The sequence below is a fragment of the Podarcis gaigeae genome, assembly GCF_964106915.1.
Source record: "Podarcis gaigeae genome assembly, chromosome: 3".
In the NCBI taxonomy this organism is placed as follows: domain Eukaryota; kingdom Metazoa; phylum Chordata; class Lepidosauria; order Squamata; family Lacertidae; genus Podarcis; species Podarcis gaigeae.
In genome coordinates, this window is record NC_139680.1 from 39,826,169 (window position 1) to 39,838,576 (window position 12,408).

A 12,408-nucleotide genomic window follows, 5' to 3' on the forward strand; every position below is an offset into this window, starting at 1 on the left:
TTTTTCTGAAGCATCACATTGCTAGGAAGCAACTTAATTAAGGAAGAATAGAATAATATTTTACTGCAGATTTCCTTTATCAAAGTTATAACAATATCTTTCAAGAATGATTAATTTGGTGACTCGGAAGGTCTACTGATTGTTCCTTTATTTGTAGGTACGGTATTTTAAGGTAGTTCAATGTTTATATTTCTATTTACAATTGATACTAAATCAAGTATTTATAAAACTAATATGAACTGGTTATATCTAACAGAAGTTCTTTGAAAGCCATTAAGAATTCAAATATATTTCTAAAGCTTTTATCGCATATTTATTGTTTTTGCATTCTCTAAATGAGCTACTTCCAAATCAGTTATTCACTATGCATTCAAGCATACAGTTTCCTTACATCATATGTCTGTTTAATGTACATGTAAAACACATAATGTACAAACACATTCCATTTGTCACAATAAGATATATGGGGGAAGGATCAATTATTCCTACTTGGTTAGAACAGTATATTGTCTGCTTTCACAGTCTTGTCTCTTGGGAATTGGCTCTTGCAGCTGTTGAATTGTTTTGCTTACATATTATAAGTGGGGCTATCTACCGATTTAAACCTTTTAGTCGATTAATCATCGTGACTTTCAACAAAATAATTTAAACTTAAATTTCAAATTGATATAAATGAAGGGGCCTTTTTGAGATATTGAAGGAACTGTGAGAGCACACAGTGGATTAAGGAAAAGCTGACATTCATTTTTGATCACTCAGAATATCCTTTTTCATTCTCTGTTACAGTTACACTAGAACCAAAATAGCTTTAAAAAGAACTGTGTGTTTAAGCCTCAGCCTCGCTGTTTAACATTTGCACCTACTGATTAATATAGTAAAAATTCAGCATATTAATTGCCAATTAAATACAGTATTTAAGTGGTGGTGGGCAAAGTAAACACATATATTGATGTGACAAACTACCACAAAGCAGGTACGGTCAGCATCTCATGTGAGTGAAATAAAGCAAGGAAATTATGAAAAATTCTGATGGGCAGCTCACACGTTTTTAATGTGCACATATGTGCATGCAATGTATGTGAACTTACAAGGCTGGCTACACTTCCTGATACAGTGTCTGTGCAGTAATGTGCAGCAGCCAATTTTGCTTGCATGTGAAGGGCTCCTGAGCAGCTATGCCTCCTGCTAATAACATCCTTGATTAGTTATTAGTCAAAATGCAGCACTTACACACAGCCCAACAAGACAACAGCATGAACCCACCGACAGCATACGATTCAGTAGGGCTAACTTAATCCAAGAAAACTCCCCCTGACAAATGCACAAACAAATCCCACTGTAGCCAATGAAAAACAACTGGTTGTCCACCTCAACCTCTCACCACCAAGGAAACATAAGCGAATAGAAAAAAAGCCCACCCAAGTGATGCTGACCCAAAACCCCCACACATACACTAAGTAAAAGAACACAAATTTTACCACCCTACCCCCTCTCTCATCCTGTCCCCCCTCCCCTTTCTTCCCAACCCTATACTGCATCTAACGTCAATGTCTCACAGCAAATGTAACTAATTGTAGAAAAAACCTGAAGAAAGTGACAGTGCATGTGCTTTTGTAAACGAAAATCTTTAATTAAAAGTATTTTTTTAATGCAGCACTTATTTGCCTGTTCACTGCATTTTATATTCACCTGTTATGCAAATGCATTCATTGCAATGCATTTTTTAATTGTTTTAGCTACTATCTTTGCCTCCTTAATTTTGCCATTCTTGGGTTGATTTAATTGTATTTGTGGTGGGGCTGCTGTTAACGCTAGTCGATAGTCAAGAAACTGCAGTTAGTGCAGAATGCAATGGCTAGCTTTCTAATTGGGGCAATTTATTGCAAATTTGCGATACCATTTATTTATTTATTTTAAAATTGAACTGGTTTTAGTATGCTACTGGGCCAGGTTTAAGGTTTTGATATTTATCTATAAAGTCGTAAGCAACTTTTGACCAGGTTCTCTAAGGGAATGCCTTCTCCCAACTAAGATTGTCAAATGAGGCCCTCCTGTTTGTTCCACAGTCAGTGGAGGTCTATTTGCAACAATAAAGTGGTGGATGTTTTCTGTTATTGCACATGGTTTATAGAAAAGCTCCCCTTCTGAGATAAGGCGTCTACTTTTCCTTCATTACTGGCACTTGCTGAATGACTACTTCCTATTCTAGGCTTTGCCTGGCAATTAATACCAGCATATTGAGCCTTTCCTGACTTTGTTCCTGCTGCATTTACCGTGATTTATTATTATTATTATTATTATTATTATTGGTAAAAAAGCATTTTAAAGCAAATAAATTATTGTTGTTATCCTGGAAGCCAAACATATTTATGAAAAAGTTGGGGTATAAATTCCTAAAATAATAAATTAATCAATACATCTTTTGTGGAATGGATACTGGGTTTTCATAGTGGAAAGCACTTCCTTGGCCCCCCCCAACCACGTGCGCGCGCGCACACACACACACACACACACACAGCACAACACACTTCTATCTGCATAGATGAATAAACAGTAATATTTTTTAAAAAATGCATACCTCTATGGTCTGCTTTCCAAAGATTGAAATGTAGTGTTTGTTTAATTTGATAATCAGTTGTTGTATTTCTTAGTATTTCAGCTGCAGACAACAACTAGTGAGTGGTAGGTGATAGGAGCAGCAAACAGGCCTGGTGTCAGTACCTGGACCAGCATGGTGCTGATGCTGACTGTTGCAATATCCTTTCTTTTTAATACCGTATTTATGTGACTCTAATGTGCACCTCAATTTTCAAAACCTTGAAACCAAAGAAGTATTTACTAGCAAATGTAAATGCACCATCAAATCTAATGTGCACTCTAATTTCTGTGACATAATTTGGCCAAAAAAGGTGTGCATTACATTCAAGTAAATACAGTGCGTATGTCTACAGAGTTCTAGACCTTTATTATTATTTATTTTATACACACACAGATATTTCCCACAGCAAAGTGATATGCATTCACAAAAAATGTGCGTAGCAGCAGGGCAACAGAAGCAAACTCCATTTTATTCCCATAGTCACGATGATCCTATTATTTAACTGAGTTTAAAACATGAAACTACACCTGCTCAGAATATTTCTTGTTTAAATTGGGGCTGTCTGTGTTTCAATCTCACGTATCAGGAATATAGAAGCAGCTGTAAAGCATAGAATGACCTGAGGCGATGGGGAGAGAAATGTTAATTCTGTTTCACAACTGAGGTAATACATGTGGCCATCTAAAGGGGGAGGGTAGCTTGTAAGACCATTAAGTCCAGGTTCCGAAATTATCTACCTGCACCACTGCTGTATAGTAAATGCTCTAATTAGAACACCCAAATCGGTGCATTCATTCAATAGTAAATTATGTATTAAGTGTTTTTTGCAAGCTTCGCTGCAGGTTTCTGTCCAAAAGGTAGTTAATGTGAAGAAACCTGCTGAGTGAGGCTTTTCTTCTGTGCTTGCCCTGAAAAGTAAAAGTATAATAATCCCTTTGTTATATATCATATAGTCCTAGTGCCGTCTAAAACAAAACATTATTTTGAGGCAGAGCTTTATTTTAGAAATGTCAGCTCTATTGGCAGCAGGTGGGCTGCTGAAATTATTCCTGAATTAAAATCCAGTCTACTGGTCATCTTTTAGGTTGCGCAGAGTCAAAGCACTGCCACGATATTTGTGTCCCTAGTTGGCTGGTGAGATCACAGCAGAATGTGTCTTAACACCACCAGCAAATGTTGCTGTTGTGCAGTAGATAATAGAGTGTGTGATGATAGGAATTACATAGTTATTTATGTTCGGCAACATAGCAGCATCTCAGTCATCACAGTCTGCTCTGGCAATACAGCACTATACGTGAAATAACGTGACACATTAGCTACAGCTGACTTGCCATATAAAAGGCCAGGGCTGCACCTCTAGCATTAGAAAGTAGAGGACAGTATTGAGGCTGTGTCGCTCACCTGACCTCTATTCAGCTAAGTCATGACAGCATAAGGGGTGGGTACTAAGCCTCCAAACTAGAGCACAATATACACCAGGAGGCTTGATTTGGTCAGAATCGAGTATACACTTCCGGAGTTAACACTAAATACATTACTTCTGGTAATGTAGAAGAATAGACAATGCTGGTCTCTAGTACTATGTTCGAACAGTGATTCTGGATCATAATAATAATAATAATAATAATAATAATAATAATAAATTTTATTCATACCCCACCCTCTCCAGTCAGATCCGGGCTCAGGGCGGCTAACACCAATAACATCACAGTAAAAACATAATAGGCGGAAAAGAAAAAGAAAAGAAAAAACCAATTTAAAATACAGGTTAAAATGCAATTTAAAATGCAGCCTCATTTTAAAAGTAGTCGATAAATCATACTAGCATATTAATTAGCATATTAACTAGCATATTATTATTATTTATTAGTCCTCAGTATCATTTGATGCTCTTGCTCTCATTTTGAAAACATATCCATATTCTGCAAATAAAGTTATTTTTATACAATACTACACTACACTGAAATGTTTAAATGTTGCTTTGATTGTCCTTGAATCTTCCCACCACTCTTGCCATCCTCTCCTGTGTGGCACACCACGCCCATTGAGAACCATGGTCCCAGACTCTCTTTCGGGTGCTCCTCAGTCTTTTCATTAAGGCTGTCTAGCAACAAAAGCATACCAGGGCCTCTTGTCCCTGTCTCCTTGGGCCCCCAAAATGGCAACCCCTCTGACATAGGCAGTCTCAACCCAATCAGCAGGTAAGAACTGGGAATGCGGCCCAGGTGTTTGAACCAACCCCCTTCAGCACAGCTCTTCCCCAAGTAGTGCAACAGGAAGTTCCCAGCAAGCCTTCCACTTCTCCTCTTGCACAGGATTGCTTTGGTTGTAAATATTTCAGTCAACATCCCAGCCCCCTAGATCTGTCTAATTGTAATAGGAAGTTCCTTCTAAAGATAGCTGCTATTGAAGGTGGATGGCAAAGTGTGTAAAACAGGTTGATTCAGACAGTAAGGCTGAGAAGCCTTTGGCAGTCCATCTGTACTGAAAAGTTAAAAGCATTGATTCAGATCAGCTCCCACTCTGTCCTACTACTTGACGCCTTTTAAAGTGGCACTGCAAAGAGAGATGCAGGAGATAAGCCTTTAGCTCTTGGGGGGGGGGGGGTCAAGAAATTTACACAGGCAAAAGCGCCAAAAGTGTCAAAACAGCTTTAAAGACAATATGAAGGTAATAGAATATATAAGAAATTCTGCTAAATGGAAGGTAGCTTTTGGGAAATAAACTGAACACAAACACTACACTACTTTTAAGTTATCATTTCATCGTAATAGAAACAAACAGTTCTGAACAGCTGAAGAATGCTTAAACAAAATTTTTACCCTGCCTTTTGATGAAATCATCATACGTAGAAGCCTGCCATACTGCTTAGTGACCTATGCATGTTGCTGCTCAGAGATTAACCGTTTCATTTGACGAAGAAACAAAATACAGATGAGGACTGTAGGGCTGGTGATGCAGTCCATGAAAAATGGATGGTGTTTTTTAATGCAGTCTACATAAACCAGTGACACGTTTAGTTACTACTGCTAATAAGAACTTAAGCTGGATGGCTCGTCAATGGGATTTGTATCCAAACATAAACCTAATTACTCAGAAGAAAGCCCCATTAATTTCAGTAGGATCTGCTTCCAAGTAAATGTGCAAAGGAAGTGTTTATTCAACTTAAATTAGGGTACTTTAGCTTAATGTAAAATAGAGTTTTCTTTTACATTGTAGTATGCTATAGGTATACCAGCTTTGATTGTGTTTTCCATTTCCCTCTAATTAAATGCCAATAAAGTAATAGTTACAGACATTTTAAAAATTATTAAAGGTTCAATGATTATGTAAAAACTCATAACGAAACTCATTTCACCATATGGGTGAAATACGGAGCTGTAAAAGAAAAGCCATTGCTGTTGTAGAATATAAATAAAGTAAAAACAGCAGACGTAAACTGATATTGCTGGCATCCGTCTCTTCTCCGGAGACAGTGGAGGTGTGTGCCTTTGGGGGTGAAGTCAAGCTGTTATCCACCTGCTGTGGCTGTAGAGACCAATACAGGAGAGACATGTATTGTTGCAGCTGGGGCAGATGAAGCTGTCCGGTTCTGCTAGTGCATGTGTACCATGGCATTTCTTCTTTCTGCGCTCCTCCCAGTGGTCATTCCTCCTCTGGTTACTGCTGTGTTTACACAACGTGGCTGATTGTCACCAGACTCTGCGGTCATCTACAAGGGATTCCCACACGGTCAAATTAAGGTTGCTAGCCTTCATGTCACATTTGCAGACATCGGAGTTGGTCTGCCAATGGACCTGGTACCTGAAGCCAGCTCTCCGTAGAGCATGTTCTTGGGGATCCTGCAATCTTCCATTCTGTAGACATGACCAAGCAAGCATAGATGTCACTGAGACTGAAATGCAAACATCTGGGAATGTGCGCTTGGGAGAGCACATCTTTGTTTCAGACTGTCCTGCCACGTGATGCCCAAAATCTTCCTGATGCAGTGCATGAGGAAGGCATTAAGGCATCACTCCTGCTGGGTGTTAAGTTGCCCACATCTCACTACCATAAAGCAGTGTGCTCAACACACAAGCCTGGTAAACTTTGATATAAAAAGGGGAAGGACCCCTGAGAGTTAAGTCCAGTCGCAGACAACTCTGGGGTTGCAGCACTCATCTTGCTTTACAGGCCGAGGGAACCAGCGTTTATCCGCAGACAGTTTTTCCAGGTCATGTGACCAGCACAACAGAACACCAAAACCAGAGCAGCGCATGGAAACGCTGTTTACCTTCCCACCAGAGCGGTACCTAGTTATCTGCTTGCATTTTTTGGCGTGCTTTCAAACTGCTAGGTTGGCAGGAGCTGGGACCGAGCAACGGGAGCTCACCCCATCGTGGGGATTCGAACCGCCAACCTTCTGACTGGCAAGCCCAAGAGGTTCAGTGGTTTAGACCACAGCGCCACATGCGCCAAAGTGGGTGTAGTTAGTGAGAGATATTTAAGGCCAGTGAAGAAGTGGGATATTTAGAACAATCCCACTTCTACTTTCATAGCAAAGTATAAAGGGGCCATTTGTGTACAATTAGTTGTTCTAAATATCCCACTTCTTCACTGGCCTTAAATATCTCTCACTAACTACACACAACCATCAGCTACATGGTTTGTTGAAAAATATAACGGGGTGCTCAAACTCTGACAGCAAATTTCAGGTAGGAGAAAGAGAGAGAATCTAGAACTGCAAAGGTTTGTCTCCATTCAATATTTAATCCCCTGGGTATTTTGTTCGCAGATGTACAAAAGGATTAGTATAACCTCAGCTGTTCAAAATTCTATTGACTGTGTTAATTTTTTGCTGCAGAGTAATCTATCCATTCTTACTGCAGCCACAGCCCACTATTCTAAACCCCAAAATGTATCTCCTTTTCAAGCCGCATCCACACTACATATCCAACTTGCTACTGTCTGCAACTACTACAACCTCCACACTAGTTGCCATCCTACAGCAAGGACAGTTAATCAATACGGTGGTACCTCAGGTTAAGAACTTAATTCGTTCTGGAGGTCCGTTCTTAACCTGAGGTACCACTTTAGCCAATGGGGCCTCCCACCACCGCCACGCCGCTGCAGTGCGATTTCTGTTCTCATCTTGAAGCAAAGTTCTTAACCCAAGGTACTATTTCTGGGTTAGCAGAGTCTGTAACCTGAAGTGTCTGTAACTCGAAGCATCTGTAACCCAAGGTACCACTGTATAGCCAATTGGCCAGGAAAAGGTCAGTAGGGGTTTGGAGTCCAACATCTAGCCTGCCTCCTTCACAGATCAGCCCTCGCCTCCTATACAATAGTTCATTTTTCAGTAGTGTTTTGTGATGCCACTTAGCTTGCCTTTGTGATAAACAGGCAACTTCTTTTTTTAAGGTACAGGGGGATTTTGGGGGCAGGAGAGGGGCAGAATGGTTTCTAACCACCTGAGCTGCATAAGGACTCTATGGCATTTCAAAGCAGAAGTCAAAAGTTATCTTGTCTGTTTTGGAGATCATACTCAGAATTATGTAATGTTGATCAGCTGCTCCATGACATACTTAAGCTGCCCTCTTGGATCCAGAAAATTGTGATTTACTTCACTTTCCATTGCTGCACTTTCAATCTTGGTAACAAGAAGCTGTGATTTTTCTTGATTTCTAGTTAAGAATACAAATTACAAGATTCTGCCATTTCCAGTGTCTGTGATGCAGGAGTATAGATTCCCCTGCTATCTAACCTTTAGAGTACAGCTTTTCATAATACTTGGCTTCAAAATCACATATCAGAATGAGTTTTCTAGAATCCATCATTTATAGTAGGATCCAAATTACCTGACACTGGTCTTCTGAAATAAGGAGGCCTTATTGTGTGTATTCAAAGTCAGAAATTGTCCAGGCTACTGGTGCACATCATTATGCAATAAAACTATGTTTTCAAGTAGTTCTGAATCCTTAATTTTTTTCCCTTTTAAAATATGAAAAATATATTAAACTACTTATTAACAAAATAATATAAAAACCTACTTTACTAAACAGACTTCTCAAGAAAGTCAAGGCCAGATAAAGGTTTTCTGGAACTTCTGGTTTCAAGAACTGTACTTACCTCAATTTGTGTTTACAAATGTGATAGAATCTTACAGTTGTGCAAAAAAATTGTAAATCGTAACATTTTAGGTGTCCCAAATCAGTCACATTTTGTACATTGTTATTTGAAGTTCCTCCTTCGATGTTTAAAGAACTACTAGCACTAGCAGGGCAAAATCAGAAAAAAAGGACACGCAATGGAGGAATCAATTTTGTTGTAAATAGCTCTTGTAAAATGGCAGGGGCAACAGAGGGCCTGCATCAGCTTTCCAAACTTCTCATGTTGGTGACACACTTTTTATACATGCATCATTTAGCCACACAGTAATTCAGTTTTACTAGCAAACCGGAGGTTAAACTAACCCATTTCTAGCTCCAGGAGGAACACGGGAGCGTTCACATGACACGCCTACAAACTGCAGCCAACACACTGACATGTTGCAAAACACAGTTTGGAAAGCTCTGGGCTACGCAATTGGAAAGCCAGCAGGGTATGTTGGACCTATTGTGCAGTCTTCTCCAAAGGAGAAAGCTGTTATATGTAACACAGGGATCGGGTTTGCTGTGGGGACCCCTGTGTTTTGTTAACATGAAGAACCTGGGTCCTTAATACCTCCATGCATTTCCATGGGAAGCACAGCTCAGTCATATGTGTGCAGTAGTTCAAGGATGTGCAAATGCATATTTTACCAGTAAGCAGCAGGAGACGATGGTGCAATATGAGTGGACCAGCAGCAAAGTTGATTGCTTCCTTTAGTCTGAAGCCACTTGTAAAGTATGTATTAATTGGTTTTCACTTTTTCTCTCCTGAACCACGATTTTCAAAGAGAGGGAGTGAGAGGGACAAGGTTGACGTTGACACAACTCTGTTGGCATGAATCCCTACTTAAAATCTTTTTTAAAAAATTAGAAAAGTCTGATAATGGTTGAAGATTAGGATGCAGAGCGGGCTGCACCAGCTCCTTGCATGATCTTTGGTAACATACAAAACAGCTGGTCTGAAGGACATACCCTAAGAAGAAGCATCTATGTACATCTAAGCAATACTCTGATACAGAAGCAAGTGGAAAGGCACACTCTACTCAGCACACACAAAAATGCTGCAGTGTTTTTTTTTGTTTCTTATGTTTGTCCATCTTTCATTAAGTTAAAAATAGGCTATACCATCGATGAGGAAGCAGTCACACTCAAAACTTCCATTCCCTAGGGAGTTCCAGGGTAAAAACACTAATGTGTCTGGCTAGAGACTTATTTCAGACAGGAAAGCAGAGATACAAAAGCGAAGGCAGATAAACAGCACCTGCTCCCTTATTAGGAAGGCAGCTGATAGGGTGCGGGTCTGGTGTGTTCATGTTCCCATAACACCACAGCCAGGGATTTGGGAAGCAGGGTGGGGATGAGCAAAATACAGCAGCTTTCTTCATTTCCCATGCAACAAAATATTGTGTGTGCATATTACTTCTACAGAATAATGTAAGCTCTACTCCCAGAAAAAGCACTGACAATTTCCAGCTCTGTTCCTTACACATAGTATCATTGTTTCATAGTACATTGAAACACAGCCACTAAATCTTACTTGTTTGAAAAGCTGATACCAATATTTTTTCCTTACTCACAATGGATTGAATCCAGTGCGGATTAGTATGACTCTGGTTGCTCGTGATTGATTAAAACCCCTCTAATTTAAACGAGTCTGCTCCAAGTACAATTTACACCTCGCTTCAATTCAAAGATATTAATTTGTTATCTTTGGAAGGAAAAAGATGAATCCCCGTGACCCACGTGTGTGGAGTGAATAGTATAATAAATGGATCGGTTGGGTGCCTCGATTCAAAACATGGGGCAGTAGCAGAGTTTACTGCTGCTAAACTTTTGTGAGTTTAAACTGGGACTATAGGTTGTTAGACCCTTTTATCCCGTTTAGTCTGCTTCGAAACAGTGCTCCTATTTCTACCCCTCTTGCAATGAACAGCTCACACACTGCTAAATAAGTTTTAAATGCTTTACTTACAAAATTTTCCAAAGGTCAAATTCATGCATTTCTCGAAGCAGCAGCAATGGAGAATACAGGCAGAATATGCTTGGGTCAAAAATACAGAGAGATAGCTTCAAACACATGTTCAAGCTTGGTGCTTGCTTAGACAAGTCTTCCTTGGTCACTTAGATGACATAGAGAGAGAAGGAACAGGAAGGAAAGGCTTTCTCTCTCATCAGAGAAGGGGGGCGTGACCTAGTTGAGTCTAGGAATCCAGCTCTGTAGTCTTAATCCCTTCATGCACTAACTAGCACTCATGCAGTTATGTTTGATTGTATGCTAGTCATCAGAGGCTCCTGGAGGGTACTGACACCTTCAGGAAGGCATCTCTTACTAGGTTGTGTTGAGTTAGCACTCTTAAGTGCCTAATCCCAAGGTCTGGGTTCTCCATTTTATCTTGGGGGTTACCATCCTCTTCCTCATTTCTCTCAGCACTATTTAGGTAGTATGGTCCTATGGACAATGTTTTTCCACTTTAGAGAGGGAGGTTTATTCACCTTACTAGTGAAATCAGGTGGGTGGCACCCGGAGAAGGCCTTGTTAGTTGTGGTGCTCAGTCTATCAAATTCCCTTTCAAGACATGTTTGTTTGACACCAGCTGCACAATCTTTTCGTCACTGAGTGCTATTTTAACATATAAACTATGCTTTATTTTTACTTCGGTGTTGTATCTTGCTTTTGTTAAATTGTCTGAAAGTATTGCTAACGGTATAAAACCTTTAATTAAATATTACTCAGATTCTGCAAACACCAAGAGCTGCTCCTTACGTTGCAGTGACCTAAACAGTGTAAAACAAAATAAAAGTATAATGGTTTGAAAGCCATCCAAGTTGGTAGTCATTACTGCATTTTGTGGTAGCAAATTACAGAGTTTAAAGAAAGATTTGTGTAAATAAATATTTCCTTTTGTCTTCCCTGAATCTTCCAATATCTGGCTTCACTGGATGACCTTCGGTTTTAATACCAAGGGAGAAAAAATTCCCTGTATCTTTTCCAAACTAAAAAGCTGAAATTGTTGTAATCTTTCCACATAGTGGAAGTTCACTTTAGCCACTGGTTAATTTTGCTTGCTATTCTCTGTATATTTTTCAGCTCTGCAATAGCTTTTTCTGAGATGTGGTGACCAGAACTGTAGTTTTTCAAGTGTGGTCACACCACAAATCTATGTAACAGCAATATATCATGTTGATCTAGGGAAGAAGCTATAACAGACATAACATAAACAGAGACTGCAAAGTTTTACAGAAAAGCATGGATGAGAACATATTCACCCATGCAGAGTACATCCTATCACTTTCCCTTTGACCTTGCCTCCTACATATTCTCTTCAAGGCAAGATAGCATTTCCAGGAAAGGAAGTACTTTAAATGAGGTTTACATATTATTTCAAACTGAATTCACTCTTAAGGCACCAGGCACTTTTAAGTTAGCGTTTCACAGCTGAAGCATTTGGTTCCTGCAATCCAAATGGACTTGCTTGGGGGGGGGGGATAACCCATTTGAACATACCTGCTCTAAGCTAAATTAAAGCAGAGACACAAAAAGGTTAGAAGGCTATGATTTCTGACTAGATTTAATTCCTAATTTGTCCAGCACATGAATACTTTTCCAAACTCTTGGTCAAGGCAATCTCTGCTCACTCCATTTTCAGTCGGTAGAACAGCATTAAGGGCTGGGCAATAAAT